The 12,946-nt window shown below is 43.2% G+C and overlaps 1 protein-coding gene across 4 annotated transcripts in view; it reads left to right on the plus strand.

Moving 5' to 3' along the window:
• Window positions 1–2: 2 nt before the first annotated feature.
• The window catches only part of Plp1 (proteolipid protein 1), a 65,591-nt gene continuing 52,647 nt past the window's right edge, over window positions 3–12,946 (plus strand). For 3 of the 4 annotated variants that reach the window (XM_077107554.1, XM_077107557.1, XM_077107556.1), the window contains exons 1-2: window positions 4,696–5,033; window positions 10,624–10,732. The gene's annotated coding sequence lies outside the window, so the exon portion shown is untranslated. Of the gene's footprint in view, window positions 34–4,695; window positions 5,034–10,623; window positions 10,733–12,946 lie in introns of those variants that run through there. The other variant, XM_077107555.1, reaches the window with a different exon arrangement.

Consider the following 12,946-nt stretch of genomic DNA (forward strand, 5'->3'; position numbering starts at 1 on the left):
ACCTTGGATCCCTTTCTCAGCCTGGCTGCCAAGGTGAGGGGAATATCCCTGTGGGAACGCTGAAAGTATAAAACCTTCCTCCAACTTGGGCTGCTCCAAGGAGCCCGTGGGGCTGGGCTAGGAGTTGCGCTCTCTTTCCTCTTCTGCCTCTTCTCCTCTGCCCTGTCTTTATCAGTCAGGGGCCAGAACTATTCCCCTGGAAATGATCCTGACACAGATAACCCTACCGGCTCCTGCTTGGGCTCGCCTTGGGCTGCGGAGGGCCTCAGCCTGCCAGCCAGGGAGCCAAAAAAGATTCTCTTTGGGCAGCAATCACCCTCTAAACCCTGGAGAGTCTTGGAGGGGAGGGAGGAGGGAGACCGGTAGAAAGATGTTTCCCTCCCTCCCACCTCCCCCTAGATGCACCCTCTGAAAGCAGCAATTTAAAGGCACAGTCACCAGCAGCTGGAGTGGGGTTCAGAGTGTGTCCCTGTGCTGGGGAGGAGCTTGGGCTGCCGCTACTGCTTGAGAAGAGCCAGAGGTGTTCTGTTCAGCCTCCAACTCTGCAGCTGGAGGAGGGCACATAAGTGGGCCTGCTGTCCCCCACTCAACCACTTTCCTTTTAGCCTAGAGCCAAACTGGGGCTCAGCAGTAAAGTTCCAATGAATTTTGTAAAAAAGACCTCAGAAGGGTTAGGCAACAGCCACTGGGTATCCTCAAGGTAATAGCTTTAGGTCAGAAAGGAGGGAAGAAGGAGGCTAAAGGGCAGGGGCAATGTTTTTTTTTTTTTTCACCCTCTGGATGGAGGCACAGTGAATGGATGATAGAGGAACTTCAGAGCCCTTCTATGTAGTCTGCCTGCCTGAGAGTCTGTCTGTCTGCCTGCCTGCCTACCCAATCCCCCTTTATCCTTTTAGATTTGTGTTCTTTTCCCTGCCTTCCTCCATTAGGCCATCCCTGGGGGGCTTGGGGTCCTCTATGGCTCTCAGAATCCTTCCTCCTTGACAGTCCTTCCCTAAGGCTGCTCAAGGGAATGGACAACTGTCCTAGGTGGGGGCAGGACAGAGCAAGGTTGGGACACTGCAGGTTTTGCAAGTTTCAGAGGAATCCCAGTGGGGGCAGGGCACAGAGACCTAACTGCCTCCAGCACTGGATGGAGAAGAGGCGAGAGGGTGGGCTTGCCTCCTCCCTTGCCTTCTGCACATTTGCTTATTGGCATCCAGGTGCTTCAGCAGCTCCATTTTCTCCTTTCTGACCCTTGCCCAAACTTTCCTGTGCATCATCTAAACAGCTCTGGGACTTCCCCCTCCCAGTGCCTCTTCCTCCCTCCTTTTCTCTCTTTTTCTCTCTTTTTCCCTCTCTCACTGAAGTTTTCTTTCATCTGTCCTCTCTCCATTCCAGTCTCCCTCCCTGCTTCTTCTCTGTGTCTCACCTTCTGGGTCTTTCTCTTCTTTCTCTCTCACAATTTGCTCCCTTTCTCTTTTCTCTCTAGCTCCCTTGTACCTTCAGTCTCAGATTCTTTCTTCCTAAATTACATCAGTGAGAATCCAAGACTTTTCAGGTGAAACTTGTAAGGGTCCGGCGAACGTCGGAGGAAGAGACCACCAAGAGACCGACTCATGCAACAGCAAAAGGGGGTTTATTGAAGAATCCAGCTAGCTGGGGCTCCGTGGTGCTCACTCAAGAAGGGAGAGCGGCCAAGAGCCCCGAGCAGGGGTTAAGCAGTGCTTAAGTACAGTTTCTGGGGAGGGCGGGGGGCTTTGCATACATCAGAGCAAATCATCATGAGGCGCGGGGAAATCAAACAACAACTCTCAAACATGATTAGTACATTCATTGGCGGGAACAGGTCGGGCGGGGGTGATAGGTCAGTACTAAAACGGGGTACACATTCAAACTGATTGGTTTAGGCCCCGGAGTGCCTACGTGCCGAACTGCACTGGGTCCAGGTCGTTAAACAACTAAGTGGTCAAAGGGTGGGGAATTTCGTCACATATCTAATGGGGAGTCCTGGGTATTGTCTTAACTGCCTCAGGAATTTCAGGTTCTGTGTGCAGTTCAGAAACTTTACAATATCTGGTCCTTTACATTTTAACTCGGGCTTTGCAGCATAGAAACTTTACCCTTTCAAACTTAGCCACCAGGTCTTCTGGTTTTTTTTTTTTTTTTGGTGGGGGGGGGTACTGGGGATTGAACCCAGGGACACTTAACCACTAAGCCATATCCCCAGCCCCTTTTGTATTTTATTTTGAGACAGGGGGTCTCATTGAGTTGCTTAGGGCCTTGCTAAATTGCTGAGGCTAGCTTTGAACTCTCAATCCTCCTGCCTCAGCCTCCCAAGCCACTGGGATTACAGACATGTACCACTGCATCCTGCAGGTCTGCTGAATTTGAGTATGTATTGGGGAAACGGTCCATGCCACTTTACACGGGTCAGTCCTAAGGCTGATTGCAGGCTTCCCAACCTGATCAGAGAGGAGTTTGTGAGGATTGGAAGCTGTTCTCAGGTGGCCCATTGGTTATATAGAAGGATTAATAACAAAATATGCACGCATGGAACTTGTACAACATCTCTCTTTGCCTGTCTTCTTATTAAAGAAGAGGAATTTTGAAACCACAAGTGAAAGGGAAGAAGATAATTTTCAAGAATATATGCTGAAATATTGATGAGTGAGCTGAGCTTTTGGGATTGAAACTGAAAACATTATAAGCCTCAAATAGTGCCAATATGGTCACAAAGCAAAATATTAATTATCCTAGAAACATCTTTAGCCACCCTATTGTCTGCTCACCCTTCCTCCTTGTTTCTCCCAAGCATAACAATTTCCACTCCATGGCCCTGAACTGAGCCTTACAGAACCTCTCAGAGCAGCGCTCCAGGATGGGGAATAAAAGTGTGGGGGGGACTTGTCTCCTTTGTGTAACTTCCTACCTCTGACAACCCTGATCAATCATTTCACTTCCCCTGCCTCAACAGTTCCCCATTGCTCTCAGGCTGCAGTCCAAGACTGTGTGATCTGGTTACTCCTCTTCTTGCATTGATGTGTCCAGAATTGTCCATTTTGTCTTTCTGGTTCTGAGTGTTTTCTTTTTTCTCCCAGAACAGGGGAATCAAATCCAGGGCCTTGCAAATGCTAGACAAGTACTATACCATTAAGCTATATCCCCAGCCTTTTTTTTCTGTTTTATTTTGAGACAGGGTCTCATTAAATTGCCTAGGCTGGACTTGAACTTGTGGTCCTCTTGCCTCAGCCTTCTGAGTGGCTGGGAGTAAAGGTATGCACCACCATGCCTGGCCAGTTCTGGGTATTTTCATTTGCTGTTCCCTACAAAGTACTCTTCCTTACACTCTTTCCCTTCTGAACTGAATTTTGTTGTCACTTTGTCAAAGATGATTTCTTGAACTTCCCCCAGTAGCCTCAGATCTGAGTCTGGAGATCCTCCCTTATGTTCCTGCAGGACTCTCATCCTTCTTAGTATGGTCATACTCTACCACACTTTCCCTTACTCATCTCTCTCCCTCCTATTATATAGAGAGTTCCCTGACAGCAAAGACACATTACCTGCCAAATCCCCAGTATACTATAGGCAATTAGGGATCATTTATTAAAAGATGCATCCTGGGCACCCAGGGATACTTTCTCAAGCTCACTGCCTCTCCATCTCTCTGTGTCAAAGAAGAATGATAAGTTTGACACACACAGAGAGGGGGCAAGTATGAGCTAATGGTAATAAGGAGAAACAAGGAAGCAGTTTTTATTCTCTTGCCCCTTGGGCCTGTGGCCTCACACTCTGGAGTTCTTGCCTAATGGAAGCCATAGGTTTCTGGGGATGTATCCATTGTCTATAGTGTCGCCTCCCATATGTCCCATGGGATCCCGGAGAGCTGACAGCATGGCAGGGTCAGTTTCTGGGAGGACATATCCCTTCTTGTGTGAGGCTACAGGAATGAGCACATGATGAAGATATATAGTTTTCTTAAGGTTCTAGAAACAAATTCTTGGTAAAGATGGGAGGAAATGAGACAAAGAACTGGGTAAACTTCTGCTAGGAGTTGAATAAGCCAGTTCCAAGAATTCCCTGTACCAAAAGGAAGTTACACTCTCTGAAGTTGAACTCAGTATCTTCTGGTGTTTAAAGGGTACAAAGTTGTGTCTATCCTTACCCCATAACCTTTTCCTTCTTGTTACAAACTGTGGTGTGTGGTTGCCTTGCTGGTATGAGAAGTGGGTTTGTTGCAGTGCTGAGGTGGTGTGGAAGCTACAATAGTCAATATGTTTTCAGGATGAAATACATTATTTTGTCATGAAAAAAACTACTGAGCTGCTAAAAATGGATTAAGCACATTTTCATAAATCTTTCATTGCAGGAAAGATTCCATCACATTTTAGTCCTATGCAGGAAAAATTGCATTTGCACCCTGCTGACATGCAGTCTTCCTGAACCCTCCATCTGAGGGGCAGCATGTCCATATTGGGATGGGTTTTGTTTATAAATTCAGTGACTTCTAGGGCTGCATTTTGAGGGGCAAAGTTGGATAATCATTTAGTATAGCTTCCTGAATCCAACTACAATTACTCACATGGTGTGCCCCCTCCCCCCCATTTCTTATCTCATTGAAGTAGAAAGTGGCCTGTGGGGTACCTCAGAAGTCAGACTGTATTCCAAATCCAAGGACCCTCCCAGAGTGTTAGCCACCTTTTAGAAGCATTGGGGTAGGAAGATGGAGGGGGTTTGAAATAAAAGACAGATGCCTTTTTAAAAATCTGCTGACGATGACTGGGGCATTTCAGTTGGATCTCTAAGGAACAAGTCTGCATCTTTTTGCTGTGTGTGAATTTTTCTTTTCAGGGTCATTTTCAACTTCCAAGGATGTGACAGTGTACTCCTAAGTGGGAGCTTTTCTACCAATACTTACCAGCATTGGTGGCAGAGGCCGGAAATAACTTAGCCCTCCAGACTTCAGGAGACAGACCAAGTGTGTTTGTGGGCAGTACTGGCTGTGGGGGTTTCAGTCCTAGACTCAAATGGAGCAAGGTTGAACCAAATTGAAGGTATGTTAGACATGTTCAATTTTCTCTTGACTTTTGGAGAATGGTACAAGTCTGACACTTCAAAGATTTAACCTCCTTTTAATGAAAAAAAATATATTTTTTGATATCAGGGATTGAACCCAGGGTCACTTAACCACTGAGCCACATCTCCAGCCTTATTAAAATATTTTATTTAGAGACAGGGTTATTAAAATATTTTATTTAGAGACAGGGTCTCACTGAGTTACTTAGGGCCTTGCTAAGTTGCTGAGGTTGGCTTTGAACTCATGATCCTCCTGCCTCAGCCTCCTGAGCTTCTGGGATTACAGGTTGCACCACTGTGCCCAGCTTAATGAAATATTTAAGTTTTTTTTTTTTTTTTTTTTTTTGTGTGTGTGTGTGTGTAGTGCTGGGGATTGAACCCAGGGCCTTGTACTGACTGAGCTATATCCCCAGCCCCTGTAAGTATGGGTTTTGTAGACAAAGCCTGGGGTGTCTTAATTTGGAGGAGTCTGCTGGAGAGGTTAACCAAGTTCCTTCCCATCTTCAAAGACACATTAGGTAGAGGCACCAGCATGGCACCAAGTAATCGAATGGCCCTGCCTTTGTTGCTGACTTCTCTGTTCAGTGTCCAGGACACAACAGAGTGGTAGAGCTCCTGCTAGGGAAGACATATTGACAAACATCCCAGTATGCATCATTTCTCTGTTGATGGACCCTCAGAATCATCACTCATCCAATTAGCCACTTGAGAGCAATTCACTACCCATGCAGAAGAGTTTCATTAAGGTTTCCATAGCACTTGCATTGACTCTCCTTGTCTCTTGGCTCTCATAACTCTGCAACCTTCTTGTTAGGGGATGATAGGACCATGTCACACCTCTCCTCAAAGGTAAATTGGTTTATACTTGTGATCATGCACATGAATATCTTATTTCACTCATTTGGGGGATTGTTCTAATCCATGCTGTGTAAGATATGTGTCTTTACATAACAAAAACAACAGAACTTGGAGAGTGAATAAATATTTACTGTGTGGAATGGGTTTAACTTCCATTAATTTGTGCATACATTCAACAAATATGTATTGAAGGCAAATCATCTCCCATATGTTCTAGGTGACCGAGATACAATAATGAACACAGTAGTAATTCATACCTTCTTGTAGTTTATATTTTAGTGGGTTTGTAATGTAAATCCTTCCCAAAGAAGGCTTCTGTATGGGTCATCAGTTGCCAGGCCTGAGTGCTTCTCTTAGCATTTGAGTAGATCATTTAGTACATGGCCTAGAAAACAGACTAATTTCCAGCAGGCAGTAATGAGTGTCATATCCATCCATCTCAGAATCTATCTGCTAGTCACATCACACAAGTCATAACCTGCCAGACACCCTCCCAAGAAGCTTATCCTATAATAATCCAACCCTACAGAATACATATGTCTATATCTCATAATTGTCTTTCGTGGTGCATACATATTTGTCTGCAACTGCTAATAAGCACCTTCCTCACTAGAAGAATTATGTGACATTAACAGCACTCTTAACTGTGGTGCTTCTCTAAGTGGTCTCCAATTATTTAGGATTCTTTCCTTCCTCCTTTCTTTCTACCTTTCTTTTAATCTGTTTTCCTGTCTGACCATCCTCCTGTATTTTCCTTTTTGCTTTTACCATGGATAAATTTAATGTTTTCTGCAATAAGATCCCGAACACTGAAGTAAGGAAAAGTTTGTTGGATAATTATATAGAATTACACAGAAAACCAAAATTGCATTAATTATATGTCAGTAATATAAATATCATTAAGTCTGCAAATTTTTTTAAAGAGAGAGTGAGAGAGAGAGAGAGGGAGAGAGAAAGAGAGAGAATTTTTAATATTTATTTTTTAGTTTTCTGCAAACACAACATCTTTGTTTGTATGTGGTGCTGAGGATCGAACCCGGGCTGCACGCATGCCAGGCAAGCACGCTACCTCTTGAGCCACATCCCCAGCCCGAGTCTGCAAATTTTATATGCCAAGAATTGTAAATTTAACGTTATGAACAATGCATTATGCCCTCCTATAGGGTTCATCATTTGGGTATCTATACAAGTGTGTATGAAAACACACACACAGAACTCTTTGTCATAACATGAGGGTCATGTCCCTGCTGTTAGCAATTATTTTTCAAGAATGTGACTATGGCCAGAGAAGTTTGGGTGTGAAGAGCAGTCCTTTTAATTTGTGGCTGTGGCCTCTACTTGTACTATACTAATGAAGTCCTTCTTGCCAGTCACTTACCCAGAATAATTGGAAATACTAGGTACGGTGCCAAATTAAACTACTTCTTTTTGTACAGGGGTGACATTATTTATTTTGTAAAATTATGCTGCATATGACCCGAAGTGGCAAGTTATAATCAATGACAGGCACTCCTAAAAAGTTACCAGAGATACTAGTTAGACAACAGGCTACTTCAAATCCCAGCAGGTCACACACATCATTTTTTGCTGCCATCCACTCCTGCATTGTCAGCAACATCATTTTCAAATGCCGAGTGTTCCTTTGAGAACTCTGACTTTTCTTTTCTGCCCATTGTCAGTTTCTTTCTGTAACCTTCACATTGCCTTTCTACCATGCATTACCTCCCACGTGTTCTATAATCCCCTCACTTTCCACAGCGGTGTGCCCACTGCTGAGTCAAAGGCAGGTGCTGTTTCACAACTGCAAACCTAGTACAACTAGCCTCAATTATGGTCCAGTTTCAGGAAAGACAAATAGGATGCTGAGGTCTTGACATTTTCAGGCAAGCAATAATGCATAGACAGAAAATTTGCTCAGTTGCATCATCTTAAGCAAAAGCACTTGGGAAACCATGTCTTCTCTGTGTATAGAACCAGGCCTATGAAATGATAAAGGAGAGGATATGGTTTAGAAGGTTCACTGAGTAGGGATAACCATTTTAGCACTGTACCGAAGCACCCAGGAAGAAACTGGAAATGAGAGTAGGGTAGCTTAACTCATTCTCAGGTACTAGAGGGAAAGAATTTGAAGTGGTTTTTTCCTGTTTCCCTCCTTCTCTTCTCCTCCTTCTCTTCCACCTTCTCTTTGATGATTTGGCAGAAAGTTTGCTGGGATCCCACTCACAATAAAGCAGCAACAAACTGCTTTTCCAATCCCTTTGCCCTGAGGGGATTATCTCATCCCTGTACATACTAGAAACAAGATATAGTTATTATGAGAGAGAAGCTTCTGGCATCCAAGGGTAATGTCAGAGGTATGGAAGACTCTTTGTTCCAACTTGGTGGGATACAGAACAATTATTTGATATTTTTCAGAATCTTTACCTTCTAAGTTTAATTTTATCTGCTATTATGGGCCCTTCTTAGACCATTTTACAGATGTGAAAATGAAGACCCTCAATACCATACATCTGTCTTTTCTCCCTCTCATCTTGTACTTTCACTCTCATCCTACCTCCACTTTCTCAAATATAGCTGTATCATGATTACAAGTTGGTGAAAATGAAGGTAGACAAGCAGTAATGATTAAAATGACATTAACAACACTCTTTTTTTGTATTTAGTGGCCAAGAAATACTTAGGTGTCTGTCTAATGTCCAATTCCATACTCAGTTTTTGGCCTCTCCATTGTCCTGTACCTACTTGGACCTCTACTAACCAGCATGTTTAGAGTGTCATCTTCTAGAGGTGAATTGAAATCTCCTGATGCTCATCAAGGGTGAAGATTGATCTCTTCATTTAAATAAGTGGGATGATAGGAGGAGAAGAATGATTTATTCATGTATTCATCATAGCACTTGATTCTTCTATGTAGCTTCCCTGATCTCAGGAAGAGAGTAGAAAGTAATGAAAGGACAGGTACCCTGCTGTTTTGAGAGTCAAAGGCCAGCCAGGCATGGTGGTGCATGCCTTAATCCTACTGGCTTGGGAAGCTGAGGCAGGAGGATTGTGAGTTCAAAGCCAGCTTTAGCAACTTAGCAAGGCCCTAAGCAACTTAGCAAGACCCTGTCTCAAACAATAAAAAGGACTGGGGATGTGGCTCAGTGGTTAAGTGACCCTGAGTTCAATCCCTATTACTCCCACCCCAAAATGAATCAAAGCTCACCCTGGACAAATACATTCTCCAACCTGTGTTCCACAGAGGTTGGTCATGATATAGGTCTTTTCCCCAAAGGTCAAACAAGTTGGCCATCAAATTAGGGGACAAAGCCAGGTAAATTCCAACTGACTGTTCTAGTCAAGTGAAAACAAACTAGATCCTTAAAATTACCTTAAAATATTATGGAACAAAAAAAGTTATGGAACAGTGGCTAGTTCCATCAATACCACCTTCCAAGACAGTCGTGGTGGCACATGCCTATAATCCTAATGACTCTAGAGGCTGAGACAGGAGGATCATGAGTTCGAGGCCAGCCTCAGTGATTCAGCAAGGCCCTAAGCAACTCAGTGAGACCCTGTCTCAAAAATAAAAAGGGCTGGGGATGTATCTCAGTGGTAAAGCACCCCTGGATTTAATCTCTAGTACCAAAAAAAAAAAAAAAATCTCCTTCCAAATCAGACTTTGCTGTGATTAGTAGTGAAGTTGTCTTCATCCCAATAAGGAGGTCCTTTCAGCCACCAGATGAATCATGGATGAAATGAACACACATTTTTTTTCCTAAAGGCTTTGATTCTTCTTTGTTCCATAGCCTCCTGCCCCCTGCCACCAATTCTCTTTAATCCTGCTCAGTAGTTTGGCCTAACTCTACCATGAACAGAGATGGTAGGAGCCTTAACTGTCCTCTCAGGTGATTTAGAAGTGCCTTGTGGGTGAGAAATGGGGAGAAAGACTGAAATTTGAGAGGAAAGGCTTGTATAGGACAAAGGAAGAAGAGCTAGCATTACCCATACCCCTCAAAAATCTCATACAAAATCATCAACATAGAAATAGCTAGATCATAGAGATCAAATAAAAAACTCTCATTATAAAATTCACAGAAGAGACCAGAAAGGTACAATGAAAGGCTCAAGGTGATCTAATGATTTGGTATAGAACTAGGATTAGATCTTAGAAATGTTGGCTCAGAAGCCAACCATTTGCTGCCACACTGTTGTCTGACACCAAAAACCCAAACTGGTCTTCTGCTTTGTGTTCTGTGGCATTTCTCCTATTCCCTCTCCCCACGAGACATGTGTGTGCACACCTATACTCTGCTCTGCACCTTGTAGCCATGAGATCTTCTTGGAAGAGCACAGGCACAGGCAGTCTTGTCCTCCTGAATCGCCACTTTGCAGTAAAGATTCAGCACTAAGGCCAAAGGAGTCCCTTTATATTAAGCCACAAGTCAGCAATTTATGCACATGTAATCTCCTTCTTCCACTGTTTACTCAGTAACTATTCTCCAAAAAACAGAGCCAAAGAAAGAAAGAAGAGGATAAGAGTGTAGAAAGCAAGAAAGAGAAACAGAAATGGCTAGATTTCCTGAGAATTTCCTGGCATTCTCCCCTCTACCCAAACCACTTCTTTAAACTCTGTCCTGTGGGACCACCTTCCCTTGCAATCTTGGGCATGTCTTGTCACAATATGATGATAATAATTATGTTGTCTTGGCATCATCTTCCTTTATCCAGAGTCCTCATCAGGATAGAAGATTGGTTTTGGAACCGAGTGTTGTACTTTCCGGAGGGCTGGATCTCTGATCACAAGAAGTGGAAAGAGAAAGCTGCCCCTTTCCAGGAGGTAAGAAGGCAGATGCTGGCATTGGTTGTAGCTCAGTGGTAGAGTGCTTGCCTAGAATGTGTGAGGAATTGGGTTCAATCCTTAGCACCACATAAAAATAAATACATAAAATGAAGATATTGTGTCCATCTACAACTAAAAATATTTTTTAAAAAGAAGGTAGATTCTGTAGGCAGCCTTGAGTTCCTCTGCTTTGAGAGAGCCCAACCTGAGAGAGGCACCCTGTACCCCAGATCCATCCCATTTCTGGAAAAGTTCAGCCTGACCCTTTGTCTTGGGTGGAAATTTCACATGTAGAAATGATTCTGTCTCTACAAAGTTGACCCTTTTCTGTCAAGCACTGTGTTTGGTATTTTCATAGCCATGCTTTTGGTCAACTAGTAAGTATCATTATCCCTAGAAACACGTCAAAAATGGCAACTAGAGATCCAGGCCTCACAGACAGGGCTTTTGGTACTTAATGGTCTCCCCCAAACAATACAGAGGCCTCTGGATAGGCTGAACAGAGCCTTGTGGAAAATATTGGCTAAATATGTGTTAGATGAATGTCTGAAAAAGAGAAGAGATTCACAATGAGGGACACCTGCATTCCCTTGCTCACCTTTCTGCTTTATTGTCCCTGTGGACCAGAGCAAGTGTGTGTGTGTGTGTGTGTGTGTGTGTGTGTGTGTGTGTGTGTTGTTCAGGGCCTCTTTATTAACCAGACACATTTTAGAGAATGCCAGTTAAAGGCTTTACCTAGACCCCATTCTTCTCACTTAATGAGAAAGGGAAGGTCTTCTTTCTGAAACTTCTTTTGAAAGTAGTAATAAAGAGCAGGCTTTGATGTTACACTGCCTGGGTTTAAATTCTAGCTCTGCCACTTATTAGCTATGTGACCTTTTAAAAGCATCATAACTGGTCTCCATTTCCCCATTTGTTAAGTGAGAAAATAAACAATATCTATGTCATTAGGGTCATCATGAAGATTAAGTGTGATAACAGATATAAAGTTCTAGAGTAGCATCAGGCACATAGTCAGCACTTAACAAAAATTATTATTATTATTATTTTTACCTTGGAGCCCTTCTTTCCCTTTATTTGCTCTGTGGGCTGACATGGTTTTACTGTACTGTATCTCCCAGCTTTAGAGTAGGGGGAATACCAGAACAGAGGATGGGGACATTGGAACATACCCAGAGCAAAGACCAATGCTTACTAGGCCATTAGAACTACAGCTGATGAAACATCCTGGATGAAGATTTAGCTCTGGGAAAAGGCGTAGTTAGAAATATTGCTTTGGGGGAGAGGGGCAGGAAATTGCAGGAACAGAGAAAAAACAGAGAAGACATAGTGGGGAAAGGAAAAGATGGGGATTCGGGGGAAGAAAAGGTTTGGGAGAGACAGGGAGGGGCTATGAGAGTTGAGAGGAAGCTAAATTGCTCCTGGAACATTAAACACAAATGAGGGGAAATAAAATTAACATCTTTATTGAAAGAGAAACAAGGAAGTAAGAAATATCCTTGTTTTGGGGAAATCTCATGTAGAAAGAAGCAGGTGCTGGCGGCCTTTGGAGGCTGGTTGCCATAGTGATGCTATATGTCTTATTTTCTATTACCCTGTGAATCTGTCAGTTGATGGTTTCTTTCTGCTTTAGTTTTTAATACCAGGGCATAGCCTTTGGAGAAGCATTGGTGTTCTCATCTTTAGTACTTTGGTTTTGCTGTTGGACCTACTGGCTAGTTGTCACAGTTCTATTTTCATGACACCTGTCTAGAAAGAAAAGAAAGACAGAGTGCATGCCAGAGAGCTAGAGGAAGACATTCTGCTCACCTCTTGCCAGATGGATAAGAAGGCAAATTTAGCACCTTGGCCATAGAGATTGGAGAGACCTTTAATGACTCCTCCCTTTTAAGGTGAATCCAGGTGGGCATTTCTCTAGGAAATTTGGGTGATCAATATCCTGGTTTGCCCAGGACTGAAGGATTTCCTGGGACACAGTACTTTTTTTAATATATTTTTTTTAGTTGTAGATGGACACAATACCTTTATTTACTTATTTATTTATTTTTATGTGATACTGAGGATCCAGTTCAGTCCTTACACATGCTAGGCAAGCCTAGCCACAACCCTAGCCCAAAAAAGAACTTTTGATGCTAAAGTTGGGTGGGTACAAAGCAAACCACCATGGTTGGTCAGCCTAAGAAAAAACACTTAGAAATTTTTCACAGGCCT

The sequence above is a fragment of the Callospermophilus lateralis genome, chromosome X (genome assembly GCF_048772815.1).
Source record: "Callospermophilus lateralis isolate mCalLat2 chromosome X, mCalLat2.hap1, whole genome shotgun sequence".
In the NCBI taxonomy this organism is placed as follows: Eukaryota; Metazoa; Chordata; class Mammalia; order Rodentia; family Sciuridae; genus Callospermophilus; species Callospermophilus lateralis.